Source organism: Entelurus aequoreus, linkage group LG23, assembly GCF_033978785.1.
Source record: "Entelurus aequoreus isolate RoL-2023_Sb linkage group LG23, RoL_Eaeq_v1.1, whole genome shotgun sequence".
NCBI lineage: Eukaryota > Metazoa > Chordata > Actinopteri > Syngnathiformes > Syngnathidae > Entelurus > Entelurus aequoreus.
The window spans coordinates 41,843,756-41,857,092 of record NC_084753.1 but is presented as its reverse complement, the minus strand read 5'-3'; the positions used below and the strand labels follow the sequence as shown (position 1 = coordinate 41,857,092).

The window sequence follows — 13,337 nt, the reverse complement described above, 5'->3', positions numbered from 1 at the left end:
TTATATATGGAGCAATCTGTATTTTCCCCTAACTTTAGCTGGTGCGGCTTATAGTCAGGTGCGGCTTATAGTCGGGTGCGGCTTATATATGGAGCAATCTGTATTTTCCCCTGAATTTAGCTGGTGCGGCTTATAGTCGGGTGCGGCTTATATATGGAGCAATCTGTATTTTCCCCTAAATTTAGCTGGTGCGGCTTATAGTCAGGTGCGGCTTATAGTCGGGTGCGGCTTATATATGGAGCAATCTGTATTTTTCCCTAAATTTAGCTGGTGCGGCTTATAGTCAGGTGCGGCTTATAGTCGGGTGCGGCTTATATATGGAGCAATCTGTATTTTCCCCTAAATTTAGCTGGTGCAGCTTATAGTCAGATGCGGCTTATATATGGAGCAATCTGTATTTTCCCCTGACTTTAGCTGGTGCGGCTTATAGTCGGGTGCGGCTTATATATGGAGCACTCTGTATTTTCCCCTAAATTTAGCTGGTGCGGCTTATAGTCAGGTGCGGCTTATAGTCGGGTGCGGCTTATATGTGGAGCAATCTGTATTTCCCCCTAGATTTAGCTGGTGCGGCTTATAGTCAGGTGCGGCTTATAGTCGGGTGCGGCTTATATATGGAGCAATCTGTATTTTCCCCTAAATTTAGCTGGTGCGGCTTATAGTCAGGTGCGGCTTATATATGGAGCAATCTGTATGTTCCCCTAAATTTAGCTGGTGCGGCTTATAGTCGGGTGTGGCTTATAGTTGGGTGCGGCTTATATATGGAGCAATCTGTATTTTCCCCTAAATTTAGCTGGTGCGGCTTATAGTCAGGTGTGGCTTATAGTTGGGTGCGGCTTATATATGGAGCAATCTGTATTTTCCCCTAAATTTAGCTGGTGCGGCTTATGGTCAGGTGCGGCTTATATATGGAGCAATCTGTATTTTCCCCTAAATTTAGCTGGTGCGGCTTATAGTCGGGTGCGGCTTATATATGGAGCAATCTGTATTTTCCCCTAAATTTAGCTGGTGCGGCTTATAGTCAGGTGCGGCTTATATACGGAGCAATCTGTATTTTCCTCTAAATTTAGCTGGTGCGGCTTGTAGTCAGGTGCGGCTTATAGTTGGGTGCGGCTTATATATGGAGCAATCTGTATTTCCCCCTAACTTTAGCTGGTGCGGCTTATAGTCAGGTGCGGCTTATAGTCGGGTGCGGCTTATATGTGGAGCAATCTGTATTTTCCCCTAAATTTAGCTGGTGCGGCTTATGGCCAGGTGCGGCTTATAGTCGGGTGCGGCTTATATATGGAGCAATCTGTATTTTTCCCCTAAATTTAGCTGGTGCGGCTTATAGTCAGGTGCGGCTTATAGCCGGGTGCGGCTTATATATGGAGCAATCTGTATTTTCCCCTAAGTTTAGCTGGTGCGGCTTATAGTCAGGTGCGGCTTATAGTCGGGTGCGGCTTATATATGGAGCAATCTGTATTTTCCCCTAAGTTTAGCTGGTGCGGCTTATAGTCAGGTGCGGCTTATAGTCGGGTGCGGCTTATATATGGAGCAATCTGTATTTTCCCCTAAGTTTAGCTGGTGCGGCTTATAGTCAGGTGCGGCTTATAGTCGGGTGCGGCTTATATATGGAGCAATCTGTATTTTCCCCTAAGTTTAGCTGGTGCGGCTTATAGTCAGGTGCGGCTTATAGTCGGGTGCGGCTTATATATGGAGCAATCTGTATTTTCCCCTAAGTTTAGCTGGTGCGGCTTATAGTCGGGTGCGGCTTATATATGGAGCAATCTGTATTTTCCCCTAAGTTTAGTTGGTGCGGCTTATAGTCAGGTGCGGCTTATATACGGAGCAATCTGTATTTTCCCCTAAATTTAGCTGGTGCGGCTTATAGTCGGGTGCGGCTAATAGTCCGGAAATTACGGTACTTACAGTAAGTCATTAATTGACTTTGTAAGTCATTATTTTGACTTAGTAAGCCATTATTTTGACTTAGTAAATTACTAAGTCATAATAATGACGTACTTAGTATCTCAGGTAACTAGGACTGTTTTGTTTTTACTTTATGGCAAAAATATAGAGATGTATATCGCCATTCAGCAAATGGAGCAGAAAACGCAAGGCCGAGTTACACCCACCCACCCCCTGGAGAGTCACCACCTTAACTAACAAATTTTCTGGGGGAAACACTGAATATATATATATATATATAGCTAGCCTATACATATATAGCCCATACATACATATATGTGTAAATATTATATTAACATAACATATAATGAGTATATTTGGATATTAACAGTATGTGAAAGGTTGTTTACTTCCGTGATGACCTCCTTTAAGTTTTGTAATCAATCAGAAATATCAAGCAGCTAAAAAATGCCAAAAATTGATAAGGGGGGAGAGTGTTTTGCATTTTCCCCATCATGCTTTGTAATGTATGTAATTGGTGTCATTTGGACTTTTTATGGTGAATGAACATTTTTTTTATTTTATAATATCCAGAAAGTTCAGTGACCATGTCTGTTGGATTTTATTTTTATTTTTTTGCACCATGACTAGGGAAGGTTGTTTGCAATGGTTCATGTAAATAAATGCTGCACATTTAATGCATAATAAAATGTTATTGACCAGCTAATACACATGTTGGCCACTAGATAAGGACAAAACAGCAGAATCAAAATAGTTACACTTAAACCTGCGGGCAAGACACTCATGACGTCTCACGGGCTAATTTGAGGACGTCGGCGGGCCGTAGTTTGGATACACCTGGTAGATACTAACATTCCTCTGTTTTTCGGAGGAACGGGTTGATTGTTTTTAAATTGAAACAGAAAAAAACGGCAAATGGCTCGCAGATAATGCTCCGATAAATAGAAATATTGAATGAAAAATCAAAGCAGATATGCCATACAAAGAAATTGAAGGATGTCGGCCACTTTGAAACATTTGATGCACTTAAGATACTAAAACCAATGCAACATAAATCAAAACAAACATGGAAGCTTTATGTTGGATGACAAAACAAATTGCTACACTATCTAATAGTATGTGATTAATAATTAATTATGTTGCTTATTACTCGTACTAATAGTTTCAGGTTGTAGCAGCGTGCTCAGTCTCGACTGAACAAACTGTTTTGGTCTTATCCATTTAGCTATTTTACCAAGAGGAAGAAACAAAGACACAATGGCTTCCCCTTGCCACTATCACTCGCCATTACTGCGTCTCCCACTAGTGGGCTGCGCTGTCATTGTTCAACAAGAAGCACTTCAAAGTCCCTCATTTTTGGTGTGTACTGGGTGGGAACTATCGTTTACTACTACCAAATTGGTGCTTGGATGGTGCCTTAAAGGCCTACTGAAAGCCACTACTAGCGACCACGCAGTCTGATAGTTTATATATCAATGATGAAATCTTAACATTGCAACACATGCCAATACGGCCGGGTTAACTTATAAAGTGACATTTTAAACTTCCCGGGGAACTTCCAGTTGAAAACGTCGCGGTATGATGACGTATGCGCGTGACGTCACGAGGGCAAGGGAAGTGTTTGGATCCAATTCAAATAGCTCTGTTTTCTTCGACAAAATTCCACAGTATTCTGGACATCTGTGTTGGTGAATCTTTTGCAATTTGTTTAATGGACAATGGAGGCTGCAAAGAAGAAAGTTGTAGGTGGGATCGGTGTATTAGCGGCTGGCTGTAGCAACACCAACACCAGGAGGTTGTGTTGTGTTTTGAGCAGGATAGCAGACGCACTACAGTGAGTAAGCCCGCCGCCGCATCTAAGTTAGCTTATGTTTTTTTAGCTTCGCCAAGCTGAATATTATTAATCGTGTATTTACATGTTCATGGTTTAATAGTATTTTTGATCTTCTGTCTATCCATCCAGTCAGGGTTTTTTTTAATTTAGTTTCTATCTGCATTTGAGACTGCTATGCTATCACGTTGGCAACGTTGCTAGGTTAGCTTCTATTTTTTTAGCTTCGCAAAGCTGAATATTATTAATCGTGTATTTACATGTTCATGGTTTAATAGTATTTTTGATCTTCTGTCTATCCATCCAGTCAGGGTTTTTTTTATTTATTTAGTTTCTATCTGCATTTGAGACTGATGCTATCACGTTGGCTATGTAGCTAGGTTAGCTTCTATTTTTTAGCTTCGAAAAGCTGAATATTATTAATCGTGTATTTACATGTTCATGGTTTAATAGTATTTTTGATCTTCTGTCTATCCATCCAGTCAGGGTTTTTTTTAATTTAGTTTCTATCTGCATTTGAGACTGATGTTATCACGTTGGCTACGTTGCTAGGTTAGCTTCTATTTTTTTAGCTTCGCAAAGCTGAATATTATTAATCGTGTATTTACATGTTCATGGTTTAATAGTATTTTTGATCTTCTGTCTATCCTTCCAGTCAGGGTTTTTTTTAATTTAGTTTCTATCTGCATTTGAGACTGATGCTATCACGTTGGCTACGTTGCTAGGTTAGCTTCTATTTTTTTAGCTTCGCAAAGCTGAATATTACTAATCGTGTATTTACATGTTCATGGTTTAATAGTATTTTTGATCTTCTGTCTATCCATCCAGTCAGGGTTTTTTTTTAATTTAGTTTCTATCTGCATTTGAGACTGATGCTATCACGTTGGCTATGTAGCTAGGTTAGCTTCTATTTTTTAGCTTCCAAAAGCTGAATATTATTAATCGTGTATTTACATGTTCATGGTTTAATAGTATTTTTGATCTTCTGTCTATCCATCCAGTCAGGGTTTTTTTTATTTAGTTTCTATCTGCATTTGAGACTGATGCTATCACGTTGGCTACGTTGCTAGGTTAGCTTCTATTTTTTTTAGCTTCGCCAAGCTGAATATTATTAATCGTGTATTTACATGTTCATGGTTTAATAGTATTTTTGATCTTCTGTCTATCCATCCAGTCAGGGCTTTTTTAAATTTAGTTTCTATCTGCATTTGAGACTGCTATGCTATCACGTTGGCTACGTAGCTAGGTTAGCTTCTATTTTTTTAGCTTCGCAAAGCTGAATATTATTAATCGTGTATTTACATGTTCATGGTTTAATAGTATTTTTGATCTTCTGTCTATCCATCCAGTTAGTTTTTTTTTAATTTAGTTTCTATCTGCATTTGAGACTGATGCTATCACGTTGGCTACGTAGCTAGGTTAGCTTCTATTTTTTTTAGCTTCGCAAAGCTGAATATTATTAATCGTGTATTTACATGTTCAGTCACTGTGAATGTCCATTTCGCGTTCTCGACTCTCATTTTCAAGAGGATATAGTATCCCAGGTGGTTTAAAATACAAATCCGTGATCCACAATAGAAAAAGGAGAGAGTGTGGAATCCAATGAGCCAGCTTGTACCTAAGTTACGGTCAGAGCGAAAAAAGATACGTCCATCACTGCCTCTCAAGTCCTTCACTGTAACGTTCCTCATCCACGAATCTTTCATCCTCGCTCAAATTAATGGGGTAATCGTCACTTTCTCGGTCCGAATCTCTCTCGCTCCATTGTAAACAATGGGGAATTGTGAGGAATACTAGCTCCTGTGACGTCACGCTACTTCCGGTACAGGCAAGGCTTTTTTTTTTATCAGCGAGCAAAAGTTGCGAACTTTATCGTCAATTTTCTCTACTAAATCCTTTCAGCAAAAATATGGCAATATCACGAAATGATCAAGTATGACACATAGAATGGATCTGCTATTCCCGTTTAATTAAAAAAATTCATTTCAGTAGGCCTTTAAACAAAAAATATGCACATTTTTGTCAAAAAAAAAAAGAAAAATAGTGGTTGACAAAATTGTAGCAGTTCAGCTAAATGTGTTGGTTTTCTGACAGATTTAAAAGCTGTTCTAGTTTTTTATTTTTATTATCTTTTTATGTTTTTTAATACACTGTAGCACTTTGAGGTTGTTTGTAAAAAGCTTTTTACAAATAAAGTCTATTATGATGATTATTATTATTATTATGTACACCAGGGGTCACCAACGCGGTGCCCGCGGGCACCAGGTAGCCCGTAAGGACCAGATGAGTAGCCCGCCAGCCTGTTCTAAAAATAGCTCAAATAGCAGCACTTACCAGTGAGCTGCCTCTATTTTTTAAATTTTATTTATTTACTAGCAAGCTGGTCTCGCTTTGCCCGACATTTTTAATTCTAAGAGAGACAAAACTCAAATAGAATTTGAAAATCCAAGAAAATATTTTAAAGACTTGGTCTTCCCTTGTTTAAATAAATTCATTAATTTTTTTACTTTGCTTCTTATAACTTTCAGAAAGACAAATTTAGAGAAAAAATACAACCTTAAAAATGATTTTAGGATTTTTAAACACATATACCTTTTTACCTTTTAAATTCCTTCCTCTTCTTTTCTGACAATTTAAATCAATGTTCAAGTAAATTTATTTTTTTTATTGTAAAGAATAATAAATAAATTTTAATTTAATTCTTCATTTTAGCTTCTGTTTTTTCGACAAAGAATATTTGTGAAATATTTCTTCAAACTTATTATGATTAAAATTCAAAAAAATTATTCTGGCAAATCTAGAAAATCTGTAGAATCAAATTTAAATCTTGTTTCCAAGTATTTTGAATTTATTTTAAAATTTTTGTTCCGGAAAATCTAGAAGAAATAATGATTTGTCTTTGTTAGAAATATAGCTTGGTCCAATTTGTTATATATTCTAACAAAGTGTAGATTGGATTTTAACCTATTTAAAACATGTCATCAAAATTCTAAAATTAATCTTAATCAGGAAAAATTACTAATGATGTTCCATAAATTATTTTTTTAAGTTTTTGTCTTCTTTTTTTCGGTTGAATTTAGAATTTTAAAGATTCGAAATTGAAGATAAACTATGTTTCAAAATTTAATTGTCATTTTTTTCGTGTTTTCTCCTCTTTTAAACCGTTCAATTAAGTGTAAATATCATTATTAATAATAACATAGAGGTGAAGGTAAATTGAGCCAATTGGCTATTTCTGGCAATTTATTTAAGTGTGTATCAAACTGGTAGCCCCTCGCATTAATCAGTACCCAAGAAGTAGCTCTTGGTTTCAAAAAGGTTGGTGACCCCTGATGTACACTGACTACTTTACGTTGTACCAAAGTGTCATATTGTCCCATTAAGAGATATATTGACTAATATGTATATAGGAGGGATATTCAACTGAATAGTTGGGGGTATATTTCCAGAAAGCTAAGGACCGAGGGGCCGGACTTCTTCCTTCACTATTAGTCTTATACAGTAGACATTTATTTTTTACAGAGGCACTCAGCTATTTCTTATTCTTATTCACATGATTCGGTCCGATTCAGAATTGACTCTGGATTCAAAATCACTACTTTTTAATAACATTGGGTGCCAGTTCTGTAATGAACTACATTCCTCCTTAAAAAAGATAAACACGTTTGGGAAAAAAAGTTTTGTTTTTTTTAATTTACCCAAACAATAAATACAGTCAAATACAAACAAGGCAACCAGAAAAGTATCCCACACTTCTCTTTTCTAAAGTAAATGTGTAGAGCAGATATAGATCGTCTACATCAGGGGTGTCAAACTTGTTTTCATTGAGGGCCACACCGCAGTCATGGCTGCCATTAGAGGGCCGCTTGTAACAGTAAATAATTCATGAATTTGCCTGTGAATTGGATTATTTTAGTTCTTTTTTTTTTTTTTTTTTTACATACAGTGTAAAAAAAATCTGTGAACAATACTTCTTTTTTTTTTTTTAAGGAAAAAATGGCAGCTTAGTTGCCAGACTTTTACTGTAAAATATATGGTTATTTTTTTAACAATGGAAAACATTTTTTTACATTTTATTTCGGTACCTCAGCTGCCAGTTTTTTACCACAATAAAATGTGGTACCGCTATTCCATTTACAGTAATACACCGTAAAAACGTCAACTGTGGATTTTACAGTTAAAAAAAAAAAAAAAAAAAACTCAGTCGACAGAATTGTACTGTAAAAAAAAACAAAAAAAAACTTACAGTAACATGCTGTAAAAACCACTGTAAATTTTACAGTAAAATCTATTGGTAATTTTTAGGGATGTCCGATAATATCGGCCTGCCGATATTATCGGCCTGCCGATATTATCGGCCGATAAATGCGTTAAAATGTAATATCGGAAATTATCGGTATCGGTTTTTTTATTATCTGTATCGGGTTTTTTTGGGGTTTTTTTTAAATTAAATCAACATAAAAAACACAAGATACACTTACAATTAGTGCACCAACCCAAAAAACCTCCCTCCCCCCATTTCTTTCTGTTATCAATATTCTGGTTCCTACATTATATATCAATACAGTCTGCAAGGGATACAGTCCGTAAGCACACATGATTGTGCGTGCTGCTGCTGCTCCACTAATAGTACTAACCTTTAACAGTTAATTTTACTCATTTTCATTCATTACTAGTTTCTATGTAACTGTTTTTATATTGTTTTACTTTATTTTTTATTCAAGAAAATGTTTTTAATTTAGTTATCTTATTTTTTTTATTTTTTTTTTAAAGTACCTTATCTTCACCATACATGGTTGTCCAAATTAGGCATAATAATGTGTTAATTCCACGACTGCATATATCGGTATCGGTTGATATCGGTATCTGTAATTAAAGAGTTGGACAATATCGGAATATCGGATATCGGCAAAAAGCCATTATCGGACATCCCTAGTCATTTTCATAGTGTACAATTTGTTGGATAACTTGCTTCGGAATCATAAGTTAAGCAGATATTTAAGTATTTATTTGAATTTTTAATTAAAAAAAATATTTTAATTCCTGTCAAAATGAAAAAAAAAACAACTAATACTTTTAATAATAAAGTAAAGAAAGAAAATATAAGGTGTTTTATTGACAGAAATTATTTCCAGGCTTTTGTGGGCCGGATAAATTGACGTGGAGGGCCAGATTTGGCCCGCGGGCTTGGAGTTTGACACCCGTGATCTAAAGTTAAAGTACCACTAGGGGTGTAACGGTACGTGTATTTGCATTGAACTGTTTCGGTACGGGGGTGCCGGTTCGGTTCGGAGGTGTACCGAACGAGTTTCCACACGGACATATCAAGTAGCGTAACGTACGTTGTGTAAACAATGCACACCGAGGCACAACACACGGCATGCTAGCAGCTAACGGGCTAGGACAGACTGACCATACGTCCTCTTTTCACCGGACATGTCCTGTCAGGGCGGAGTTTCTTAAATGCCTCAAACGTCCGGCATTTTGAGTTAGGGTTGCGTGTATTTTCGATGTACGTTCAGGGTTAAGAAGGGGTTGAAAACAAAACAAACAGCAGCATTGGTGAGGGAGGGGCAGAGACAGAGAGAGAGAGAGAGTTATGATAAACGCACATGCGTCGCCAGGCTCTGCTTTTTATCCATAGATTTATCACATTTAATTGTTTATTATCTATAGCAGGGGTGTCAAAAGTGTGCCGTTTGCGGCCCACAGCTAATGTTTTAAAGGCCCACGGCACATTCTAAAAATACTATTCAAATAAACAAAAACATAACAAAAGTGAAATAAAAAAGCTTAAAAGGTGAAATGTCATTTAGAAAAAGTTGCAATGTTGACTAAGCTGCTTTTTTTTCTCTTTCAAACTGTCATTGCTCAAAACATAGTATTGAATCAAAATCAACGTTATTATGAATTATTGACCTATCCAAGGTTCCCATTACTTCACATCAAATATTACACTAAGAAAACTATTTTTGGTGGAAGATTTTGCAAATTTGGTAAATAAATAACCCCAAAATGTATATATTTTTTCTTTTCTTACTGGACCGAAAATGAACCGAACCGTGACCTCCAAACCGAGGTACGTACCGAACCGACATTTTTGTGTACCGTTACACCCCTAATTAACGGTGTTACACCATACTTGCCAACCCTCCCGTTTTTAGCGGGAGAATCCCGATATTCAGCGCCTCTCCCGACAGAGATTTTCTCCCGACAAACTCCCGGTATTCAGCCGGAGCTGGAGGCCACGCCCCCTCCAGCTCGATGCGGACCTGAGTGGGGACAGCCTGTTCTTACGTCCGCTTTCCCACAATATAAACAGCTTGCCTGCCCAAAGACGTCATAACATCTAGGGCTTTTATAGAGTGCACAACTGCGCGCACAACAAGGAGACGAAGCAGAAGAACGAGGAAATTACAGACATGGCGGCCGAAATGATATACTCATCATGAACGGAGAAGTTAAACAGGACAATACTGCCATCTAATGGATAGCCACTGGAACACTGAAATTCAAGTATTTTTTTTTCTTTCTATGTAAATAAAATAAAATAAAATAAATATATATATATATATATATATATATATAGCTAGAATTCACTGAAAGTCAAGTATTTCATACATATATATATATGAAATATATATGAAATACTCGAGTTGGTGAATTCTAGCTGTAAATAACCACGCCCCCCGCCCCCAAACACCCCGATATTCCGATATTGTCCAACTCTTTAATTACCGATACCGATATCAACCGATACCGATATCAACCGATATATGCAGTCGTGGAATTAACACATTATTATGCCTAATTTGGACAACCAGGTATGGTGAAGATAAGGTCCTTTTTTAAAAAAATTGTAAAATAAGATAAATAAATTAAAAACATTTTCTTGAATAAAAAAGAAAGTACAACAATATAAAAACAGTTACATAGAAACTAGTAATTAATGAAAATTAGTAAAATTAACTGTTAAAGGTTAGTACTATTAGTGGACCAGCAGCACGCACAATCATGTGTGCTTATGGACTGTATCCCTTGCAGACTGTATTGATATATATTGATATATAATGTAGGAAGCAGAATATTAATAACAGAAAGAAACAACCCTTTTGTGTGAATGAGTGTAAATGGGGTGGGTTGGTGCACTAATTGTAAGTGTATCTTGTGTTTTTTATGTTGATTTAAATAAAAATTAAAAATAAATAAATAAATAAAAACGATACAGATAATAAAAAAAACGATACCGATAATTTCCGATATTACATTTTAACGCATATATCGGCCGATAATATTGGCAGGCCGATATTATCGGACATCTCTAATCAAAAATACTGAAATTTCACGATATAGTGAATTTGCAAACAGCTAAAATTATACACAAAGCAAACTAAGACCTGCTAGCCGAGAATATACAACAATTCTTCTCAACAAAAGAGGAGGAATATAATCTTAGAGAAAAAAATAATTAAGTAAGAAAATAAGAAAGTAAAGAAAGAAAATATAGAGGTATTTTATTGACAAATTATTACCAGGCTATTGTGGGCCATATTAAATGAGGCGGAGGGCCAGATGTGGCCCGCGGGCCTTCAGTTTGACACCTGTGATGTAAATGAATGACAAATGAAAATAAACCTTGCTACTGGGCCGTTTAGGATGAGCACATATTTTGGAGAAAAGGTGAGGATTTAAAGAGCAGAGATGTTGAGAAGAAAGTGTCATTAGGAGTGAGTTAGCAGCTGTCACACTCACAGGAGGACACTCCCTAAGCTAGCTGCTTAGCCTCGGCAGCTGCCTGCTCCAACACGTTAAACCCCCACAGGCGTCTGAACGCCGCCCAACGCCTTTTATGGAACTCAACGGTCCTTCTGCCTGGACAAAAACAGCCTCAGCTTACCTGCTTTTATCCGTGAATCAGGCTCGCTGCTCGGCTTCGACCACTCTCATTCATCCATCCATCCATCCATGGAGGTCTGAGCGCGGTGGACCTGCTGAGGTGTCCGAGGTGATGCCTGAGCAGAGCGGGATGGGACAAGAAACTAAATGTTTCCAAATAAACGATTAAAACATATTTTTTTGTTTTGTTTTAATGAAATTATGGAATGTAACAAACACTTCCAAATGTCCGTATTGTATCTACTTAAACATCGTTTATTTGTTGCCAGGCAAACTTCATGAAGCTCAGCCTAAAAGGCCAATTAAAAAAATGCAAGTCATCCGCGCCAATTATTGTCAATGAATGACGAAGGAATGATTAATATAGCATTAATGGGACAAGCGGTAGAAAAATGAATGGATGGATACAAGAGTATGTGAGTATATTGTTTACTTCTTAAAGTTTTGTAATCAATCAGAAATATTAAGCAGCTAAAATGAGCCAAACATGGATAAGTGTGGAGAGTGTTTTGCATTTTTTTCCCATCATGCACTCTAACGGATTAAATGGGTGTCATTTAGATCTTTTTTGTAGTGTTTGGACGTTTTTCATAATATTCACAATGTTGAGGGTGTGTTATGTGTGACCGTATGTTAACCTTTATGTAGATTTTTCTTTGCACCATGACTAGGGAAAGTTGTTTGGATTGTGTCACATAAATTGTGTTTTACGAGACTTTTGCATTTTTCCCCATCATGCACTCTAACGGATTTAAATGGGTGTCGTTTAGATCTTTTTTGTAGTGTTTGGACGTTTTTCATAATATTCACAATGTTGAGGGTGTGTTATGTGCGACCGTGTGTTGACCTTTATGTAGATTTTTTTGCACCATGACTAGGGAAGGTTGTTTGGATTGTGTCATATAAATTGTGTTTTACGAGACTTTTGCATTTTTCCCCATCATGCACTCTAATGGATTTAAATGGGTGTGATTTTGAATTTTTTTGTAGTGTTTGGACGTTTTTCATAATATTCACAATGTTTAGGTTGTGTTATGTGTGACCGTATGTTGACATTTATGTAGATTTTTGTGCACCATGACTAGGGAAGGTTGTTTGGATTTTGTCATATAAATTCTGTTTTAAGATTGTTTTGCATTTTTTCCAAAACAGATCTAAATGGGTGTAATTTAGAAAACTTTTATAGTGTTTGGACATTTTTCATAATACCCACAATATTTAGGTTATGTTATGTGTGTTGACCTTTATGTAGTTTTTTTTTGCACCATGACTAGGGAAGGTTGTTTGGATTGTGTCATATAAGTGGTGTTTTAAGACTGTTTTGCATTTTTCCCAAAACAGATTATATAAATGGGTGTAATTTAGAAACGTTTTATGGTGTTTGGACGTTTTTCATAAAACCCACAATGTTTAGGTTGTGTTACGTGTGACCATGTGTGTTGACCTTTATGTAGGTTTTTGTGCACCATGACGAGGGAAGGTTGTTTTTCATAATATCTACAATGTTTAGGTTGTGTTATGTGTGACCATGTGTGTTGACCTTTAAGTGTTTTTTTGCACCATGACTAAGGAAGGTTGTTTGGATTGTGTCATATAAGTTGTGTTTGGCATTTTTCCCACCATACACTGTAACGGATTTAAATGGGCGCAATTTAGACATTTTTTTATGGTGTTTGGACGTTTTTCATAATATCCACAATGT

At 36.6% G+C, this 13,337-nt stretch overlaps 1 protein-coding gene across 1 annotated transcript in view; it reads right to left on the bottom strand.

Annotated features, from left to right (window-relative positions):
• Window positions 1-13,219, bottom strand: part of LOC133640799 (dynactin subunit 1-like) — a 268,257-nt gene extending 255,038 nt beyond the window's left edge. Inside the window, exon 1 of the mRNA XM_062034461.1 lies at window positions 11,637-13,219. The gene's annotated coding sequence lies outside the window, so the exon portion shown is untranslated. The remainder of the gene's footprint in view (window positions 1-11,636) is intronic.
• Window positions 13,220-13,337: the final 118 nt, after the last annotated feature.